Source organism: Pinus tabuliformis, chromosome 3_2 (assembly GCF_031772625.1).
Source record: "Pinus tabuliformis cultivar Carrire ecotype Pingquan chromosome 3_2, CPIR1, whole genome shotgun sequence".
NCBI classification, from domain to species: Eukaryota; Viridiplantae; Streptophyta; class Pinopsida; order Pinales; family Pinaceae; genus Pinus; species Pinus tabuliformis.
The window spans coordinates 487423000-487431419 of NC_142302.1; positions in this window are offsets into that span (position 1 = coordinate 487423000).

Sequence of the window (8420 nt, forward strand, 5' to 3'; positions counted from 1 at the left end):
AAAAATGATACTTAAACCTTTTTCTGAATGTCAACATAAAGAAACAAGCAATACTTATGTAACAAAAATATCTAGGTGGAAATGAGACATTTTGGAAGGGTTTTTTCAATACAAATATAAAGTTTTTTCTGGTAAGATTAGGAGTACATTTCATTGATTCATCTATAAACATGGAGGTCACAAATATATAAGTCATTGCGTGGCCTCAACTTGCCCAATGGGAAACCAGGTCCAATAACATTATAAGCCATCCAAAACATAAATAGTTTGAATCTATTTAGCGAAGCCTTATACGACTGATAGTTTGGAAACCAACTAGTAAGCATAACACTGAAAACATAAATTCTACCTGACATATACAACCAAAATCAAGCCAAATTTAATAGCCATAACTTCGACCAACTAATCATCCTCCGATTCCACCAGAGCATAATCTTTAGCACTTGATCCTAATAATACAAATTGCAGTAGTCATCAGATATGCCACTCAATGTGACCCAACGGAGAATTTTGATTCTAAAACTAAATTTGAATAATCTAGAGCTCTTTTTGAAAATCTCAGAGATGCAGCTCAACCCCACTTTGTGTTCTTGTGTTGGTGGTTGTAGCCATTTATTTTGCCACGATGCATTTCACTGAGTACAGATGGACGGACTGTTTAAACAGGGTGAGACGGAGGCAAGTGTACAAAGTGCCCGTGATTAACTCCCCCCAATCTTCAGTTGGTGGTTCAAGCCCATCTTTCAATTCAACTCTGCCTTCTAGGTTTTGATCAATTGTTTCACCTACATTGGGGTCCCTTCGCAGTATGCCTGAATCGTGGCCTAAGGAATCTTAAAGTTCATTTTCCAACGCATCTATCATGCAGTTCGACTGGAAGATGAACAAACTTCTTTTCCTTTGCCTTTCTAATGTCTTCAGCCCCTTCCGCCTTAACCAGAGGCTCCATTTTGAGGCTAAGACTTCACCATATCTACCAAGGTCAGGCCCCTTTCTTCACACTTCTCCCACCTTCCTGTGCTCGTAAACCATCCCACTGTGCAGAGGTCGATAGTGGATACAATATAGGGGATATGGAATATGATTTATGCAGAGAACCACCCAAAAGACAAGCATTATTTTAATGTATGATGAGAAAAATAGATGATGTAGCAAACAACACTGCGTCCATTCAGAATTCCACCACCCAAGCTAGCAAGCAAACATAAATAGTAACCCTTCGGGAGTGGGAGGTATCACCAGAATAAAAAAGGTGGCCCCCATGGACCCTTAAGCCCTGAGTCTGTAGAATCGGCCCTGGTCATTTACCAGAACCCTTACTCTCCACAGGGCTTGTCCAGGTAATTCAAGCTTCAAACGGGGAACCTAATTATCAACATGTAGAGGAACATCATGAGGAACAATCATAAACCATTAAAAATACCCATGCAAGAAAGGATGTTTCCAAAAAATATAGAAATCAGAATTACATAGTTGAGAAGGCGAATATTACCAATCAAAGAAATTGATAATTTAACGAGAATTTCCTTTCCCCCTCTTGGACACGAAGCTTATCATGAGTAGCGGCCCCCAACCTAGGATAGAGAGATAGCATTATAACATATCAAACTTGATACGCCATCCTCGAACTCATGATCAGTTACTTGTACAATTCATAGTCCCTTTCATTCCAATGAATCCCATTTCGAGTGCCGATCTTGGGAAAAGTCACATTTCTTCTTCTCTTTCAATCCAACATCTGATGCACCATGGTCACAATGGACAATCGACAGTGTAATGCTCATACACCTCACAAGTATATTAAGGTTGATTTGTTCAATGTTGAGGATTTTTTCCTTATTTGGGAGGCATACTAGGATAATGTTTTTGACTTGTGGGGTTTTGGTTATCTAGACCATTAGCAAGAGCATTAGGGGACCTATAGCCACAATGAAGATCATTTGATTCCTTATGATGACAAATATCAGTCTAGTATGCTTCCGCAAGATATGTAAAGTGAAGATCAAGATTCTACCTTTCCTTCTATCAATGCTGAAGACGAATTTAGGTGGACAGTGCTCTACAGAAATCTATGGTATAGTCAGAAGTTATTTGATGATTCCCAGAGAAATGAGAAATAGAACTTTCTGCAATAGGTTCCATTAAAAAATATCCTCTTGTACATGGATTCAATTCATGGAAAGGCTCAACGTATGATTACAGAGTTCTATTTGCTTTTGGACTTGGATAACCTGGTTTGGAATTTTCAGAAAACTTTGAGTCTTCCCGTTCCTGGCAATTCTTGAGGACGGAAAAGAAACAATTCCGAGCTTAGATGACATTTTGTAGGTCATTTCTAGTACATTCAGAGTATATATAAATATATAGATTTATGAGTATTATTGGCGTTGAAAATTATTATCTGCCAATAATTTTGTTAGAGATTGAATAAAATTATGATTTTTTTTCTCTAAAAAAAACAAATATTCTAATTATGAAAATTAGTACATAATCAAATTGTCTTTCATCATTCTTATTAACAAAGTATATATAAACAATCACATCTAGCTAAAAATATGTAAATACCCTAATCAACAATATAATCACTTGAAATCCTAAACAAAACATAGTTGCACTATAATGATAATCATTAAAACCTTCGTATAAAAAAGGTAGCATCAACAATACTAATAAACGTAAAATCTAACTGTCTGAAAGTGTAGAGCCAAAATTGTAAGGAAGAACACAAGAACAAATCAATGAAATGAAATTTTTTATTCATCAATCTGTCGCTGAAATATTAGTTATTCAACTTGTTGTGACAAATGTCACTTGAAGTTAAATTAAGATTTGCCTAAATTAATCCCTTTTTATCTCCCTTTGTTTATTAAGGACATTGAGAAAAAAAATGAAGATATTATTTGTTGTTATACGTATCAATTTATATTAATTATTGTTAATTAATTAAAATTAAGGGATTTATATTACACTCGATGATTAATATTATAAACGCAGGGTATATAAATAAAAAATAAATATTCTAAACCACAGAATTACCATGGTTGCCCATGATCATAAACAAAGAGGATTTATATTACACACTGTAATTAATATTATAAACCATATGAATAATATTAAACACTCGGAATAAGAACCTTTATATTAATAAATCCAAGGGAATAATAAACCAAAGGGATTAATACTAAAAACCCAAAGGATTATAAACACAAGGGAATACTATGAAACGAAAGGGATAAATATTATAAACCCTAAAATAAACATGGCTGACCTTGGTTTAACATGGTTTATTTTCATATAGAAACAATATTTTCCACAATGTAACGTTGGACCATGGTTCACCATTGTTTATTTCTATATTGAAATAATATTTGCTGTAATGTGACATTGGACAATGCTTGACCATGGTTGACAATGTTTGATTTTCATATTAAGACAATATTTGTCACAATGTCAAATTGGAACATGGTTTACCATTGTTGACAATAATTATAAACCAAAGGGATTTATATTAAATAATAAGATTAATGTTATAAACCTTATAAATAATATTTTTCATGTTGAGACAATATTTTTCATAATGTGACATTGGAGCTTGGTTGACCATGATTGATTTTCTTGTGGAGACAGTATTTGTCACGATACGACATTCAACCATGGTTGATTTTCTTATTAAGAAAATCTTTGTCACAATGTGATATTGGACCATGGTTGACCATGATTATAAACCAAGGGGATTTATGTTAGACCAAAGGATTAATATTATAAGACCCTGAATAATACCAAACCCTAGGAATATGAACCCTCAGATTAATATATCCAAAGGATTCATATTATAAACCCAAGGAAATAATAAACCAAATGGATTAATAGTAAAAGATCAAGGGATTATAAACCCAAGGGAATAATAATAAAGTGAAGGAATAAATATTATAAACCCAATGGATTAATACTAAAAACCTAGGAGATTATAAACCCAAGGGAATAATATTATACCAAAGGGATTAATATTATAAACCCATTGGTTTGATATTATAAACCCATTGGATTCATATTATAAATCCATGGGAAAAATAAAATGAAGGGATAAACTCTAAAAACACAAGGAATTATAAACCCAAGGGAATGGTATTACATCGAAGGGATTAATATTAGAAACCCGTGGAAATGATAATATAAACCCATGAGATTGATATTATAAACCCAAGAAATTTATATTATAAGCCCATGGTAATAATAAAACCAAAGGGAAATGCAAAGAGGATGTGCTATGTTCCCCTCGATGAGAGGTCAGAAGGAATAGCGAAGTAGGGTTTCTGCAAAACCTGCAATGGCAGATCTGACCAGAACACTGCACTATTGTCATACCAGCATTATATCAAAAGTCTGCACCTGACTAGGAAGAGTGAAAGAATCATGAATAGCCCCCAGGGGGAGGACGCTGCGCCTCCCCCAAGAGCTAATGACTCTCCACAGCAGCGCGAGGAAGGTACCAAGCAAGCTGAACCAAATGAAGACAAAGAAGAAATAGCAACACAAGATACCAAAACAAATGACAGAGAGAATCCCCATATCACTTCAAGCACCTGTAGACCGGTAGCTACTGAGCACTCAAAGATAGAACTCCCAAGTCATCGGATCAATGCCTAGATCTAGTAGATGAGAGACCATGCATTGATAGGCAAATTCATAGGAATGTGGCCAACAAAAAAAGAGTTGGATAGCTGAATAGTAGCTAAATGAAAGCTGAAAGGACACATAACATTGCAGCTACGACCTAAAAGGTTCTTCATGGCCATATTTAACTTCTTAGAGGACTGAAACAAGGTACTAGATGGAGGGCCCTATTTCTTCAATGCAGCTGGTCTTTATCTGAGAGGTTGGGTGGAGCGCTTCAATCCAGACAAAGAAGATCTCAACTGGGCGCCAGTCTAGATCCATCTTTATTCTCTTCCCATGGAATACTTGGACGAGGAGACCTTACAAACCATAGAAAATGATCTCGGTGAATTTTTCAAAACAGCAGAGGAGACAAAACTCCGAAGATACACATCATATGCCTGAATATGCGTTTACATGCACCTCAATAAGGCACTCCTGGATGTAGTAAGTATCTTTCACGATGGTGTTGAATGGGTCCAGTTGATTGATTATGAACATGTGTCGTTCCGGTGCAGGAGATTCCATGCATTGGGTCACCTGTTTTGGGATTGTCCTTTAACTCAGAATCCCTTGAATATCTCTGCCTCGGATGAGCTGAATCTGAGCAGCTTCACAAAAGTTTCCAATTGCAGGAAAAGCCAAAAGAGACCTACTTCAAACCTTAAGAAGCCTCAAGCTAATACATCAAGGCCCTCCATGAGCAATATTTTTGAAGCGATAGCCCAGCAAGATATCCACAACCCTGAGATCCACACCTCTTCTAAGGAGGATCCTTTGATGAACATACAATCTGCATAGTCTGATCCCAAGGAAAGCCAAAAATAATCATTAACCATAGATCTTTCCCCCACGGCTAAAAGTACAATTCCCACTTGGTTCTCTCAAGTAATGGAGGTAGACAACTTGCAGCCTGACCCTACAAAGGCATCAGAAACAACAGAAGGAATAGGTGATATGCAGCATATGGAAGAAGAACCCGAAAGCATAGATATTGGGGATTTGGATATTCTTGGCTTGGAGCAAGCATGCAAAACAAAGAATTATGACAAAATTCCAGAGAGACAGCTGCAGAATCTGGAAGTAATTATATCCAGAGCTCAAAGAAAAAAATCACTAGGTATTCAAACTGGAAGCCTCTGGACGGGAAAAACATCAACAAAGATATAAAAAAAGAGAGGAAGAAAAACAGATCTCCAACGCACCATATGCATCGGGGAAATGCTAGTGGAGTCAGGAAGGTACTCCAAGCTCACAAAGTATTACAACTCTCTCTCCAACCTTCCATCATGAAGCTCATCTCATGGAACAACAGAGGGATCAATGGCCTCAAGAAATGCAGACTGATCAAAAATATGATAAAGCAAGAAAAGCCCCAAATTCTCTTTTTGCAGGAAACTAAATGCAATTCCATCTCTCTTGATCGAATTGCAGCAAAAGCTTGGCCTGGTAGTCAAGTAATAGCAGTAGATACCTCCAGCACCTCAGGGGGCTTAGAAATTATATGGGATGCTCGTACCATTGAGCTCAATAACATACATGGTAACAAGAATTTCCTTCAAGCGACATTCCATATTACAAGAACCAATATACATGGTCTCTTAACTAATGTATATTTTCCCCATGAGGTTGTGCATAAGGTACAACTTTTGAATACCATTTCCTCAATCAATGCAGATAGGTCTCATCCACTCTGGATCAATGGGGGTGACTTCAACATGATAACCAAGATGGAAGAGAAGCGAGGAGGAAGGAACAATCTGGATAAGGAGAGTAATAATCTAAAAGAATACATTCAAGGTAATTGGCTTATTGACATGCCTTTCAACAATGGACTTTATGCCTGGAATAACAAAATAACAGGCTCCCAACAAATTGTGTCTCACATGGACAGATTCTTAATCTCTGACAACACAATCCACTTAGGAGGAGACCACTTAGCTTCAATACTACCATTCTCAGGTTCAGACCACTGGCCAATCTCCCTTCAATGGTCTCGACTATGCAATACAAGTCGCAAGAATTTTCGCTTCAAGGCTTTTTGGATGACACATCCGGACTTTGTCAATCTACTAAAATCATAATCGACCAAATATACTCCACCAAAGGGTAAAAGATGCTCGAATTTCAGAAGAAGATTAAATACCTCAAAAGTAAAATAAATCAATGGAACCATTCCTCGTTTGGTAACATTTTCTAGGCTAAATTAGCACTCGACCAAGACATGAAGCGGCTGCAGCAACGGATTATCACAGAGGGCAGAACAAAGGATTATATAAAACAGGAAAAGTCTCTCATAGCACAGATCTCAGAAAGGGCCAAACAAGAAGAAATGCTCTGGAGGCAAAAATCAAGAATCAGGTGGCTAAAGGAAGGGGAAAAAATACAAGATTTTTTCACAGAACCACTATACAGTGCAGAATGAATAATAACATCACCCACATACAAAATGAGTAGGGGATAAAAGTGGAAAAACATGAAGAAATTGAACTTGAACTTCTCAAGTACTTTAAGCAAGCCCATCAAGAACCACAGGTTGACAGAACGTAAGCTATAGAAAAAATTACAAGGAACATATCCAAAGTCATCATAGAGGAGCACAATCAACTTTTACTCTAGCCGATCGACTTACAGGAAGTGGAAAATGTGGTACATCAACTGAAAAAGGGAAAGGCGCCAGGTCGTGATGGGTTCACTTCCAACTTCTTCCATAATTTTTGGGAGTTAATTAAAATGGAAGTCTGGCAGGTTGTGGAGGAATCAAGAACACTGAGATGGATGCTGCCGGCTATGCATGCCACATTCATAGCACTAATCCCAAAAGAGGCTCAATCTAATACCCCTGAAATATTTCAGCCATTTCCCTGTGCAATGTCATCTACAAGATTGTTTCAAAAATTGTAGCCACAAGACTCAAGCTCTTATTACCATTTCTCATATTGCTGGAGCAGTCAGCGTATATAGAAGGCAGGTAGATTACGGACGAAATAATCCTAACTCATGAAATCATCCATTCTCTGAAGAACACCAAGAGATCAGGTATGCTCCTCAAAATTGATCTCTCAAAATCCTTTGATAGCTTAAGTTGGGTTTATAATCAAAAAATCCTAATTGCTTTTGGTTTCTCCATAACTTGGATGCGTTGGGTCATAAGTCTCATCTTGTCCTCTTTCCTCTCAATCTTGATGAATGGAATCCCCTCCTCACCTTTCCAGCCATCTGGGGGAATCAGACAAGGAGACCCTCTTTCCCCTTCCCTCTTTGTGTTAATGGTTCAAGGTCTAGGATGAAGTATTAAAGCTGCTTTGTCTTCCTAGAAACTCAAAGGCCTATCATTTCCTAGCTCTCCCACCTTCACCCATCAACAATTTGTGGATGATAATATTCTCTTCGGTCACCCTTCAGTCCAGGAAGCTCCTCACTTCAATTCTATATTTTTAGATTTTTCAGATGCCTCGAGAGCGAAATTAAGCAAAGCCAAGTCTTAGCTATTCTTTTTGCATACTCCCGCTGTCACCCAAGCTTCTATAGCTCGAATCCTTGGATTCTCAATTGCCACTCTCCCTTCCAAGTATCTTTGTGCTCCTTTGACTAACTCTACTCCGAAACACTCCTCATGGAGGCTGCTCTTAGAAAAGTTGGAGGTGCGCCTATCTTCTTGGACTCATAGGACCCTCAATATGGCTAGTCGTCTTGTCCTAATCAAGGTGGTTCTCCCATCCATGCCGTTGTATCTCTTCTCGATCCTAGCTACACCCAAATGG